The sequence below is a fragment of the Elaeis guineensis genome, chromosome 6 (genome assembly GCF_000442705.2).
Source record: "Elaeis guineensis isolate ETL-2024a chromosome 6, EG11, whole genome shotgun sequence".
Classification (NCBI taxonomy): Eukaryota; Viridiplantae; Streptophyta; class Magnoliopsida; order Arecales; family Arecaceae; genus Elaeis; species Elaeis guineensis.
Window position 1 is genome coordinate 40234243 of NC_025998.2, and position 14161 is coordinate 40248403.

The following is a 14161-nucleotide window of genomic DNA, read 5'->3' on the forward strand; positions in this document are numbered from 1 at the left end:
ATATAATAATTATATAATAAGATCTTAGATCTAGAGATTCTCTATTTTAAAAATAAATTTTGATTTATTTTAGTCTTCCCTGTCATGATCTTGAAAAAGTTTCAAGATCTAACCCTGAAACCCTAGATCTGGTTCCTTCAATTGGTATCAGAGCCTAGGTTCTTTATTACATGATTATTTATACATGCTTAGATTATTTCTTAGATTAGATCTAATTTATAATCTGATTATTAAATCTAAAATTAAAATTTTAGATCAATCATAAACTGCAAGGTTTCCTGCTGTAAGGTTTACCCCTTACAGTGCAAAGGTTGTCCTAGTTGTGTAGATCTATCTTTAATCATAAATTTGTTAGATATGATCTAATTAAATTTATAATTTATTAATTTAAAAGATATTTAAATCTGAAATAAAATCTCTTTGTTAATAATTTTGTGCAAAAAATTATTTAAAGTTGAAATTGTTTCAATTACATGAACCTGTTTAGATTAGATCTAAAGTAGTTTCATGTTTATTTCACTTGCATCTTGATTATGAATCAAACATGCAATATGTTGGTAGAATCATATTGTAAAATTATTTTACAATATGAAAATTATTTTTTGAAAAGTCCGAACCCAACCCTCAGCCCAAAACTTAATTAAGAATTAAGAAGTTGTTTGATTAGGTTCTAGGATTGTGAATTGAAGAACCTAAGACACAAACCATAACACATTGGGTTAATGGGTTAGTGGAATTAGATCCATTAATTGGGTTAGACCTATGGTTAGATTAAGATGGACTTAATTAGAGAATTGACTAAATCTAATCAATTGTTGTCTTAGATTAGGTCAAGATTCTCTAGATCAATTACAATAGTTGTAGTTGGTCAAGTCCATGTCTTTAACGAGAACCAAATGGACTTGATTCTTGGCTAAGCGGTCTAGCACGAACTATTAGGTTGATCTAATCGAAACTAATTAAACCAGTTGGTGTCTAAGGTAAACCAGACCGGTGGTTTTTAATTGGGAGCCGCTTACCTGGCATTTCTGATGGTGTCTAAGGCAAGCTTTGGCAGATCCTCCCACTGATCGAACTTACCTGGCCTCTTGGTGAAATTATATTTTGATCGGATCACTTGACTATTCGAGCTACCCATGTCAGCTAGGTAAATCAGTGTGACTGATTTAGGTGCTCCTAGACCAGCCCTTTTAATGGTCTCCCTTAAGCTGACTTGGTGAAGCCAGTGGGAAGATCATGATAAGCTGGTTCATCTGACTCATCCTCTAAATTATTTAAATCCTCTAAAATTATTAGATCCTTAAAATGATAAAGTTATGGAGATAACTGAGTCATAGCCTCCCATTAAGGTGTTGATAATGAGTCCATTAACTCAATAATCATTGCAGACCCAAAGGCCTGGTGCTTGTTGACTAATGGAATTATCACTCATCATATGACGACTTGGAAGTGTCTCTCTAATGGTGGTTAGGTGAGCCAACCAAAGTTGGGCTAATCATTCGTTGGTTAGATACACCAAGTATGATCATGTTAATGGTTGGACCTAACGGATCCTTACAGTGGAGGCCAAAGCCTACTGATTAGGTTTCTGGGCAAAATTAAAATTACTAGAAATTATTTAGAAAAATAATTGGTTATGAACCTACCCTTAATGTACATGGGTTGCCAACCAAAGTTGGGCTTGTGTGCAGTCTAAGTGGATTCTAGTACCCGCTAAGGAATTAGGTAATTCCTCGAGTTGGAGGTAGAGGCTACCAATTCGAATAAAATAGTGGGAGAAACCTTTTGATTAAAGTCCAAATCTTTAGGTTTAATGAATCAATTACTAATTAGGTTATGGTTCTCCTTTATGCAAATATGGCCACTTCCCTATCGCTCCGATCATTGTTGGACAATGATAAGTTGGTGGGACCCAACTTCGGTAGCTGGTACCGAAAGTTGAAGATAGTCCTGGAGCATGAACGGATCCTATATGTGATAATGGATCCTACACCTGAGGAGCCACTGCCAATGCACGTGGAACAGTCAGAGACACTTACCAGAAGTGGCTCAGTGATCGGACCACGGTGCGCTGTATCATGCTGGCTACCATGAGCGACGAGTTCAGTCGCAGATTCGAGATGGCTCAGCCAAAGGACATACTTCAAGTGTTGGAGGATACCTTTGGCACACCCAATGACGTAGAGAGGCACAAGACTAGTTGTGCCATCTTCAACGCCAAAATATGGGATGGTACCTCTGTCACTGATCATGTATTGTACATGATCGAGCTGATGGAACGATTGAGCAAGCTCGGCTTTTCCTTGCATGAGCAGCTTGGGAAAGATGCAATACTGAACTCGCTGCCCAAGTCTTATCTCCCATTCCTCACTCATTATAGAATGACAAAGCCTGAAGAGAACTACCACGGGTTACTGGGGTTGCTTCAGAACTTTGAGAAGGATCACCAACTTCACAAGGAGTCGGTGAACTTAGTGGGAGGTTCGTCTTCTGGTTCTCGACCCTTTAAGAAAGGGAAGAAGAACAAGAAGAAGAAAGTGAAGAAGGTGCAAGTTCAGGCTGGGACATCAGTGCAGAGCCAGATCAAAAAGATCAAGCCTGATAAGAGTCTATTCTACTGGCAAGCACCCTAGATTAGATAGTGTGTCAGATATCTACTTATGGTACTGTAGGCTAGGTCATATAAACAAGAACAGAATAAACAGGTTGACTCAAGAGGGAATCCTCGAAGTCAGTGATTGTGAATCACTTCCAACTTGTGAGTCCTGTCTTCTTGGTAAAATGACTAAGTCACCTTTTATTGGAAAAGGTGAGAGAGCTATGAGCTCTTGGGCCTAGTACATACTGATGTTTGCAGACCCAAAAGCACCAGTGCTAGAGGTGGATATTTCTACTTCATAACTTTCACGGATGACCTATCCCGATATGGATATGTCTATTGATGAAACATAAGTCGGATTCATTTGAATTGTTCAAACAATTTGAAGTGAAGTAGAAAAATAAACTGGAAGAGTATTAAAACTCTTCGATCTGATCGAGGAGGAGAATACCTTTCTAGTGAGTTTCTCACATATCTAGGAGAGAATGAGATTCTCTCCTAATGGACTCCTCTAGGAACACCACAGCATAATGGTGTGTCTGAAAGGAGGAATCGGACTTTGTTAGACATGATCCGATCCATGATGGATTTTGCTAGCTTGCCGATATCCTTCTGGGGATATGCACTCGAATCGGCATGTTATCTGTTAAATAGGGTTCCAAGTAAGTTTATAATTAAGACTCCATATGAGATATGGACGGAACGTAAGCCAGCACTTTCACACCTTAGGGTCTGGGGGTGCCCGGTCTATGTCGAATGATTAGTCACAGACAATCTTGGACCTAGGTCTGACAAATACTCATTCATAGGGTACCCCAAAGAGACAAAAGGATATTTTTCTACCATGCTGATGAACAAAAGGTGTTCGTCAGCCTTAAGGCAATCTTTTTAGAAAAGGAGTTCCTTGGTGAAGGAACCGTTGCCTCTAAGGTTGAACTTGATGAAGTTCAACAGGTAGAAGGACCGACACCAATAGGTGAACCTGAGTTGGATATGATTAGATCAGATCTGGAGCCCAATATACCTGCACCATTAAGGTGATCCGGTAGAGTACTGCGTCAGCCGGACAGATACTATAGTTTCTTGGTCCGGGATGGTGATCCCATCGAACTTGATGAGAATAATGAGGATTTGATCACCTATATGGATGCAATGCAAAGATCTGATTTCGAGAAATGGCTTGAAGCCATGAAATCCGAAATGGAGTCCATGAAGGTCAACGATGTATGGACATTGGTTGACCCACCTGAAGGGGTTAAATCCATTGGGTGTAAATGGGTCTTCAAAAGGAAGAGGGGCGCAGATGGAAAGGTGGAGACCTATAAAGCCCGTCTGGTCACCAAGGGGTATCGTCAAAGTTATGGTATTGACTATGACGAGATATTTTTTCCTGTGGCAATGCTCAAATCCATTCGGATAATGCTTGCAATAGCTGCCCATCTGGATTATGAGATCTGACAGATGGATGTAAAGACAGCTTTCCTGAATGGAGAGCTGACTGAAGAGGTGTATATGATACAACCTGAGGGTTTACATCCACAGATGAGTCCAAAGTGTGCAAGCTTCAGAGATCCATTTATGGACTGAAGCAAGCTTCTCGGAGTTGGAACATGCATTTTGATAAGGTGATCAAAATGTATGGCTTCATTAAGAATGGAGAAGAGCCCTGCATCTATAAATGGGCAAATGGTCCAGTTGTGGTATTCCTTGTCTTGTACGTGGATGATATTCTCTTAATCGGGAATGACATCCCCGCACTACAGGGAATAAAAGTTTGGTTGTCATCACAGTTCTCCATGAAGGACTTGGGTGAAGCATCCTACATCCTAGGGATGAAGATCTATAGGGATAGATCTAAAAGGATGCTTGGGTTATCCCAGTCCATGTACATAGATACTGTGCTGAAGAGGTTCAGCATGGAGAATTCCAAGAAGGACTATCTACCGATAGGCCATGAAATTTCTCTCTCTAAGAAGGATTGTCCGACAACTCCTGAAGAGAGAGGGCGTATGAGTAGAGTCCCATATGCTTCAGTCGTGGGATCTATCATGTACGCCATGACATGTACAAGACCAGATGTGGCATACTCACTAGAAGTAGTGAGTAGATACCAATCTGATCCTGAAGAAAATCACTGAAAAGTGGTTAAAGCCATCCTTAAGTATTTGAGAAATACTAAGGACCAATGGTTGGTTTATGGTGAGTCAGATCTGAAACTTGTGGGGTTCACAGACTCCAGCTTCCAATCTGACCATGATGACAGCAGGAGCGTGTCGGGTTATATCTTTACTCTGAATGGTGGAGCAATCTGCTGGAAGAGTTCCAAGCAGCATACTGTGGCAGACTCTGTTTGTGAAGCGGAGTACATCGCAGCATCGGATGCCGTGAAGGAAGCTGTGTGGCTGAGAAAATTCATCAACGAGCTCGGAGTAGCACCCTCCCTCGATGGTCCAGTCCTGCTCTACTGCGACAGCACTGGTGCCATAGCTCAGGTGAAGGAACCCAAAGCACATCAGTGGACGAAGCACATCCTGCGCCGCTTCCACCTGGTCTGGAAGATCGTGGATCGAGGTGATGTCGACCTTCAGAAGATCGACGGAAAGGAGAACCTAGCCGACCCCTTCACTAAAGCCCTGGCGATAAAGGAGTTCGACAACCACAAGTCGAAGATGGGTATTAGATACTGTGCCGAGTGGCTTTAGGACAAGTGGGAGTTGTTGGAAAATGTGTCTCAAAAAGCCAATCGTCAAGCTGTTGACGGTTGAGCAACCAAGTATTGTAATTGATTTGTTAATAAATAAAATATATTTGGCATCTTCATCATAAGCTTTCATCTTCTAATGAACTTCGTTGTTATGATGAAGTTCTTAGGACTATTTAAGTTCGATAAAGAGAGGATTTATCGATTAGTCCTTAAAACTGTTCATGACCAAATGATAAGCTGTTAATAAGGACGACAGCTTCTATCGAGCATAGGTCGCTGTAGGCCATATGGGTTGGTTGTCCTCTTAACCAAAGAGTGTGGAGACACTGGTATGGCATACAGATGAGATCTAAGGGTACATCATCATTGAACATGACCAACTCCAGAGTATTCTGCTGTCGAGAATGTCTCTGATGGGATATATGTATAAGTGTCTCTTAGACTTGAGATCGCCTCAGTGACTTGCAAGCAACTCACTGTGCTTTGGTACTGGACTAACTGAAATTCTAATTCAGGGACGGAAGGCTTCTGGGCACAGTCAAGTACTTGCAAAGTCAGAGTGTGATCGAGATGGGATTGACCACTCCAAGAGTTGGAGAAGAATGAGTCGCTGTATTTCAATTTAGCAAAACCTTGGCCAGGGTAATCCATCAGATGGATTTGATATTTTGAAATACAATGTGGACAACCTGATCAGAGTTGACAGTTGAACTCTGGGGTGTCCTATGATCATTTTGGTCAAGGAGATGAATTATATGAAAACTATATCCGTATGGGTTCTAAGGATGTTGTTCTACACATTCGACCTATCCGATCATCGGGTACCATTGCTAGATGGTCACTTCGATTGGTACAAAAATTTATTTCTATACTACCGACTTAGGTTCGGACCTATGAGGTCACACACATTAGAGTTCATGATCCGATCGGATGGTTGATCAACGATTGAGAATCGTTCTAGGGTTAAATGATCAATACGATTGACATTTAACCTAGTGCAAGTGTTGTAGGAGGATCGATTAGCAATTTGATAGCTAATTGACTTAATTTGATTAAGCCAATGGGCTGAGATTAAGTCTAATTAAATATAATTTAATTAGATTTGGTTTGGGCTTGATTGGATCAAGTCCAATTGGTTTATTGGATAAGCCAAGTGCAAGGAAAAACTAGTCCTAGTTCAACTAGGACTTGGGTCAATCTAATTTCTAATTTGATTAAAAAATTAAATCAGATTTAAATCTAATTTAATCTGATTAAATTAGATTCTTAATTGGGTTAAGACCTATTTTAATTGAGTTGATCTAATTTTGGTTTGATTTGGTTTGGGAAACCAAATTAAAACAAGTCATGAGATAGAATCCTAGTAAGACTAGGATTCCACCTTGCGCCACATAAGCCTTCCCCACGCCCTCTCTCTTATTCAATGTCAATCTCCACTTATTTTGTGTGACAAAATCCCTCTCCCTGGTCTCTCCCATGTTCACAAAAGGTTTCCTCTCTTCTTTCTTACATGGAAGGTGGTTTGGATCAAATCAAAAAGGAATAAGTTTGGATTTTGAATTCTATGAGATAGAGTTTTAGAAATCCAAAACTCTTTCAATTTTGTACCAAATTTATCCAAATTTTTTTTGAAACTTTCATGGCTTTTAGGGTACACATTGTGAATCCTTTTCTAGTGATCCATGCACAAAAATATGGAGGAGGTGCTCAAGAGTTGGGCACCCCTTAACTTGCCATGTTTGGATAAGCCTTGACTAGGTATTTGACCTAGACAAGGACTCTATCATATCTCTCTGTATAAAATGAGTTTCTTTGTGAAATTTTAGGAGAAGATAAATATTTGAGAGACCTTTGAGTCATCCAAAAATTAGAGAGAAATACCTTTGGATCGTGGAGATATAAAAGATGCAAGTTAGGGTGTCTAAAGAGAAAAATGTGAAGAAGAAGAGGGTTCTTCTAAGTTTTTTGTTTTCATATCTTTCCTCCCTCCATCTTGAGTTTTCTGAGAGCGTCTCAGATCTGAAACTCCTCCTTTTACTTTCCATCTTTGGAAGAGTCCAAATCAATAAGAAGGAGGCACCTGATCAACCATCAAAGAAGGATCAGCGCAGTACTAGCATACTGTGCTGATTTTCTGAAGCAGGACTTCTGATCGAGATTCGTGGGCTCGTGTGGATGACTCCTAGAGGCCGGATGCGTGTGCGGCTTGCAACATCATCCTCAAGCCCAGATCAGCGAGGTTAGAGCATCTAACTTGCAAGGTAATAGATCTGATCTATTGTTTAATACATACATTAGATGTGGTATAGAAACATGTTGATATGATCAACATGTAGTTCATGCTATATTTATATATTTTAATTTCTGATTTAATGCTATGTAATAATCATGTAATAGGATCTTAGATCTAGAGATTCTCTGATTTTAAAAAATAAATTTTGATTTATTTTAGCCTTCCGCTGTATGATCTTGAAAAAGTTTCAAGATCTAACCCTGAAACCCTAGATCTGGTTCCTTCACATTAATCGTAGCTCAGCGACTGAGCCCAAGTCTTTAGACAGACCAAATCAAAACTGATAAATTAGTTGGTGTCTAAGGTAAACCTGACCGATGAGTTTTAATTGGAAGCCCGCCTACCTGGCCATTTCTTATGATGTCTAAGGCAAGCTTTGGCAGACCCTCCCACCGATCATATTTACTTGGCCAATGTGGTTAATCAGATCTTGATTAGGTTGCTCATTGATTCATGCTAACCCATGTCACATAGGAAATCAGTGAGTCTGATTTCATTCAGTGAGACTGATCTAGGTGCCCATGGACCAAATTTGATTTTAATCCTTGTTAATGACTTGAGAAGTCAGTGGGAGAACTTGACTTGATGAAGTCAGTGGGAGCAAATTGGTCCATGTCCTTTCTATCCTTAAATCACTAATAATTTTAAATCCTCTAAAATTATTAGGTCCTTAAAATGACAAAGTTATAGAGATAACTGAGTCATAGCCTCCCATTAAGGTGTTTGATAATGGGTTCATCAACTCAATAATCATTGCAGACCCAAAGGCCTGGTGCTTGTTGACTAATGAAATTATCACTCATCATATGACGACTTAGAAGTGTCTCTCTAATGGTGGTTAGGTTAGCCAACCAAAGTTGGACTTAATCATTTGTTGGTTAGATGCACCAAGTATGGTCATGTTAATGGTTGGACCTAACCGGATCCTTACAGTAGAGGCCAAAGCCTACTGATTAGGTTTCTGAAAAAAAAATAAATTACTAGAAGTTGTTTAGAGAAACAATTGGTTAATGAACCTACCTGTAAATGTAGATGGCCGACCAAAGTCGGGCTTATCTATAGTCTATGTGGATTCTAGTACCTACTAAAAAATTAAAGTAATTTTTTGAATTGGAGGTAGATGCTACCAATTTGAACAAAATAGTGGGAGAACCTTGAAACTAAAGTTCAAGTCTCTAGGCTTAAAATAATTCATATACATTAGGTCATTGTTCTTTTTTCTCAAAATAAGGCTAAACCTTAATTGCTCCAATCACTGTTAGACAGTGATGACTTATGGGACCCAACTTCGTTAATTAGTATCGAAAGTTAAACTTGGTTCAGCAGTACGAATGGATTCGTATTGGGGCTTCTTAGTCCAGTCAAAATAATTAGTCCAAAATTGATCCAAATCAGGCATGTTGCTTCTACTTTAAGAAGCAGGGTCATAGGAAGAAGAATTGTCTTGCTTCCCTTGACCATAATAGGCTGAACAAGAGAAAGGAGCAAGAGTTGCTCATCAAGGATGTTATATGATAACACCTTAAAGTTTCTCTATGTAATTCTACTACCTAGGTATTAGATACCGATGGTCTTATGTAATTTATTACTAGGACTACAAGTAAGTGGAATGTTTGAAAATGATGAGAAATTTTTGAATGTTAGGGATGGAAGTCTTATTCCAATCCTAACTTTAAGAATTGTAGAGCTTATTTTCAAATATTGTCATTTAGAGTAATTGTTACTATTGTCCATTGTTTATGATGAATGTAATCTTTGTTGGTCTTTTGGTCAAAAATGATCATCATTCATTAATAAAAGAAGATTATTATGATATTATTATGAATAATGTTACAATAATACATGGACAATAAGGAAATGATATTTAACATTTACACAGCCTATTAAGTGTAATTTATACATCCAAGTTAGATAATGTCATGGATGTCTATCTTTGGCATTATAGGCTTAGTCACCTTGACAAAAGCAAAAAAAATGGATTAGCTTGAGAGGGAAACCTCGACATCAATGATTGTGAATCATTGATAGCCTGTGAGTCTTATCTTCTTAGAAAGATGACAAAGTCACCTTTTAATGGAAAAGGTGAGGGAGCTGATAAAGTTCTAAGTCTCATACATAGTGATGTATGTGGACCTATGAACTTAAGTGCCAGACAAAGATATTAATATTTCATTACAGACGACCTATCTAGGCATGGGTGCGTCTGGCCCAATCATTTGAAATGTTCAAATAATTCAATAATGAAAGATTGAAACAAACTGGATAAACTCTTCGATCAGATCGAGGAGGCGAATGCTTATCCAGTGAGTTTGTGACATATCTAGGAGAGAATTAGATTCTCTCTCAGTGGATTCCTTTTCGAAACAAAGTGTATCTGAAAGGAGAAGTTGAACTTTGTTAGACATGGTTCAATTCACAATAGGGTTCACTTCTCTACCTGTTTCAGGATTGTGCTCTTGTGTGATTACCTATTTTACTCTGAAAATATACTGAGTAAGTCTGTTGTATAGATTCCTTATGAGATATGGAACGGGCATAGATCTAGACTCTCTCACCTTTGGGTTTGGAGTTGATCAGCCTATGTCAAAGGTTTGGATACAGATAAACTTGGTTTTTGGTCCAATAGGTGTTTAAGGATTACTAATTCTATCATGCTGAAGAACATAAGATGCTCATCAGCAGTAGGTCATTTCTTTTGGAAAAGAGTTCCTTAGAGAAGGAATTGATGCCTATCAAGTTGAACTTGAAAGTTTGATCGTAGAAAATGAACTGACATAATCTAGTAAACCTACAAAATCGGATTTGATTAGATCAAACTCTAAGCCCATTAAAGTAATACTTTTAAGAAGATCTGGTAGAGTACCACATTAGCCGAACAGACACTTCAGTGTCTAGGTCTGGGACGGCGATCCTATTGATCTCGATGAGATTAACAAGGATCCGATCACCTATAGGGATGCAATGCAGTGGTCTAACTCTGAGAAGTGGCTTAGAGCCATTAAATCCAAATTGAAGTCCATGAAAATCAATAGTGTATGGATACTAGATGATTCACTTGAAGGGATAAAATCCATTGGGTGTGAATGAATTTTTCAAAAGGATCAGAGTAGCGCAGACGAAAAGGTGGAGACCTATAAAGCCCGTTTCGCTATTATCCCAGAGTTGGAACATACGTTTTGAACATATGTCTTTGTTATGAACAAAGAGAAACCCTGCATTTATAAGTAGATAAAATATTCTGTAGTGTTATTTCTTGTGTTGTCTGTGGATGAAATTCTCTTAATTAGGAATGGCATGTTGGGAAATGTATCCCAAAAAGTCAATCGTCAAGCTGTTGACGGTTGAGCAACCAAGTATTGTAATTGATTTGTTAATAAATAAAATATATTTGGCATCTTCATCATAAGCTTTCATCTTCTAATGAACTCCGTTGTTATGATGAAGTCCTTAGGACTATTTAGGTTCGATAAAGAGAAGATTTATCGATTAGTCCTTAAAACTGTTCACGACCAAATGATAGGCTGTTAATAAGGACGACAGCTTCTATCGAGCATAGGTCGCTGTAGGCCATATGGGTTGGTTGTCCTCTTAACCAAGGAGTGTGGAGACACTGGTATGGCATACAGGTGAGATGTAAGAGTACATCGTCATTGAATGTGACCAACTCCAGAGCATTCTGCTGTCGAGAATGTCTCTGATGGGATATAGGTATAAGTGTCCCTTAGACTTGAGATCACCTCAGTGACTTGCAAGCAACTCACTATGCTTTGGTACTGGACTAACTGAATTTCTAATTCAGGGACGGAAGGCTTCTGGGCACAGTCAAGTACTTGCAAAGTCAGAGTGTGATCGAGATGGGATTGACCACTCCAAGAGTTGGAGAAGAATGAGTCGCTGTATTTCAATTTAGCAAAACCTTGGCCAGGGTAATCCATCAGATGGATTTGATATTTTGAAATACAATGTGGACAACCTGATCAGAGTTGACAGTTGAGCTCTGGGGTGTCCTATGATCATTTTGGTCAAGAGGATGAATTATATGAAAACTATATCCGCATGGGTTCTAAGGATGTTGTTCTACACATTCGACCTATCCGGACGTCGGGTACCATTGCTAGATGGTCACTTCGATTGGTATAGAAATTTGTTTCTATGCTACCGGCTTAGGTTCGGACCTATGAGGTCACACACATTAGAGTTCATGATCCGATCGGATAGTTGATCAACGATTAAGAATCATTATAGGGTTAAATAATCAATACGATTGACATTTAACCCAGTGCAAGTGTTGCAGGAGGATCGATTAGCAATTTGATTGCTAATTGGCTTAATTTGATTAAGCCAATGGGCTGAGATTAAGTCTAATTAAATATGATTTAATTAGATTTGGTTTGGGCTTGATTGGATCAAGTCCAATTGGTTTATTGGATAAGCCAAGTGCAAGGAAAGACTATTCCTAGTTCAACTAGGACTTGGGTCAATCTAATTTCTAATTTGATTAGAAAATTAAATCAGATTTAAATCTAATTTAAATATGATTAAATTAGGTTCTTAATTGAGTTAAGACCTATTTTAATTGGGTTGATCTAATTTTGATTTGATTTGGTTTGGGAAACCAAATTAAAACAAGTTATGAGACAGAATCCTAGTAGGACTAGGATTCCACCTTGCGCCACATAAACCTTCTCCACGCCCTCTCTCTTATTCAACGCCAATCTTCACTTATTTTGTGCGACAAAAGCCCTCTCCCAGATCTCTCCCACGTTCACAAAAGGTCTCCTCTCTTCTTTCTTACATGGAAGGTGATTTAGATCAAATCTAAAAGGAATAAGTTTGGATTTCGAATTCTATGAGATAGAGTTTTAGAAATCCAAAACTCTTTCAATTTTGCACCGAATTTATTCAAATTTTTTTTGGAATTTTTGTGGCTTTTAGGGTTTATATTGTACACCCTTTTCTATTGATCCATCCACGAAAATATGGAGGAGGTGCTCAAGAGTTGGGCGTCCCTTAACTTGCCATATTTGGATAAGCCTTGACTAGGTGTTTGACCTAGACAAAGACTCTATCATATCTCTCTATATAAGATGAGTTTCTTCGTAAAATTTAAGAAGGAGATAGATATTTGAGAGACCTTTCTGCCATCCAAAAATCAGAGAGAAATACCTTTGGGTCATGGAGATATAAAAGATGCAAGTTTGGGCGTTTAGAGAGAAAAACGTGAAGAAGAAGAGGGTCTTCTTCTAGGGTTTTTATTTTCATATCTTTCCTCCTTCCATCTTGAGTTTCCTGAGAGCGTCTCAGATCTGAAACTCCTCCTTCTACTTTTCATCTTTGGAAGAGTCCAAAAAAGAAGAAGGAGGCACCTAATCAACCATCAAAGAAGGATCAGCGCAGTACTAGCATACTGTGCTGATTTCCTGAAGCAGGACTTCTGATCGAGATTCGTGGGCTCGTGTGGACGACTTCTAGAGGCCGGATGTGTGTGCGGCTTGCAACATCATCCTTAAGCCCAGATCAGCGAGGTTAGAGCATCTAACTTGCAAGGTAATAGATCTGATCTATTATTTAATACATACATTAGATGTAGCTAGTATAGAAACATGTTGATATGATCAACATGTAGTTCATGCTTTATTTATATATTTTAATTTTTGATTTAATTCTATGTAATAATCATGTAATAGGATCTTAGATCTAGGGATTTTCTGATCTTAGAAAATAAATTTTGATTTATTTTAGTCTTCCGCTGTATGATCTTGAAAAAGTTTCAAGATCTAACCCTCTTTTTCAAGATCTAACCCTGAAACCCTAGATCTGGTTCCTACATGGCATTCTAGCATTGCAAGGAATAAAAGTTTGGGTGTCATCTAATTTCTTCATATTCAAGATCAGATATGGTATACTCACTAATGGTAGGGAGCAAATACCAGTCTGATCTAAGTAAGAATCACTGGAAGATTGTATGAACAATCCTTAAGTATTTGGAAAATACTAAAGTCCAGTGACTCAAATATGAAAATACTGACTTTAAATATATGGATATTTCGATTTCAGTTAGATCAAGATGACAACAAAAAAGTGTCAGATCATACCCTAATTGTAGGAGTAATCTGATGGAAAGATTCTAAGCATGATATTTTATCCTACTCAGTTAGTGATGTAGAGTACATCGTAGCATATGATGCTGCTATGTATGCTGTGTAGTTGCTGAGCTTCATTAGCAGGTTGGAAGTGCACCCTCCACTGATGGTCCAGTCCTATCGTAGCTCTAGAGCCATAAATCTGACTAAAGAACTGAAGGACCAGCATACTTTGTATTGCTATCACTTTTGATTTTAGATCAAGTGACATCGATCTTTGGAAGATCGATGAAAAAGGAGAACTTGATCGACCCACTTGCTAAGGCCTCGGAACTAAGAAGTTCTACGAACTCAAGTGGAAGATAGGATATTTCGATATCATTCTGAATGGCTTTAGTACAAGTAGGAGTTATTGAGAAATGTGTCATAAAACCAATCATCTAAGTGGTAGATGATTGAAATTAGTATATGAATTATCTAAT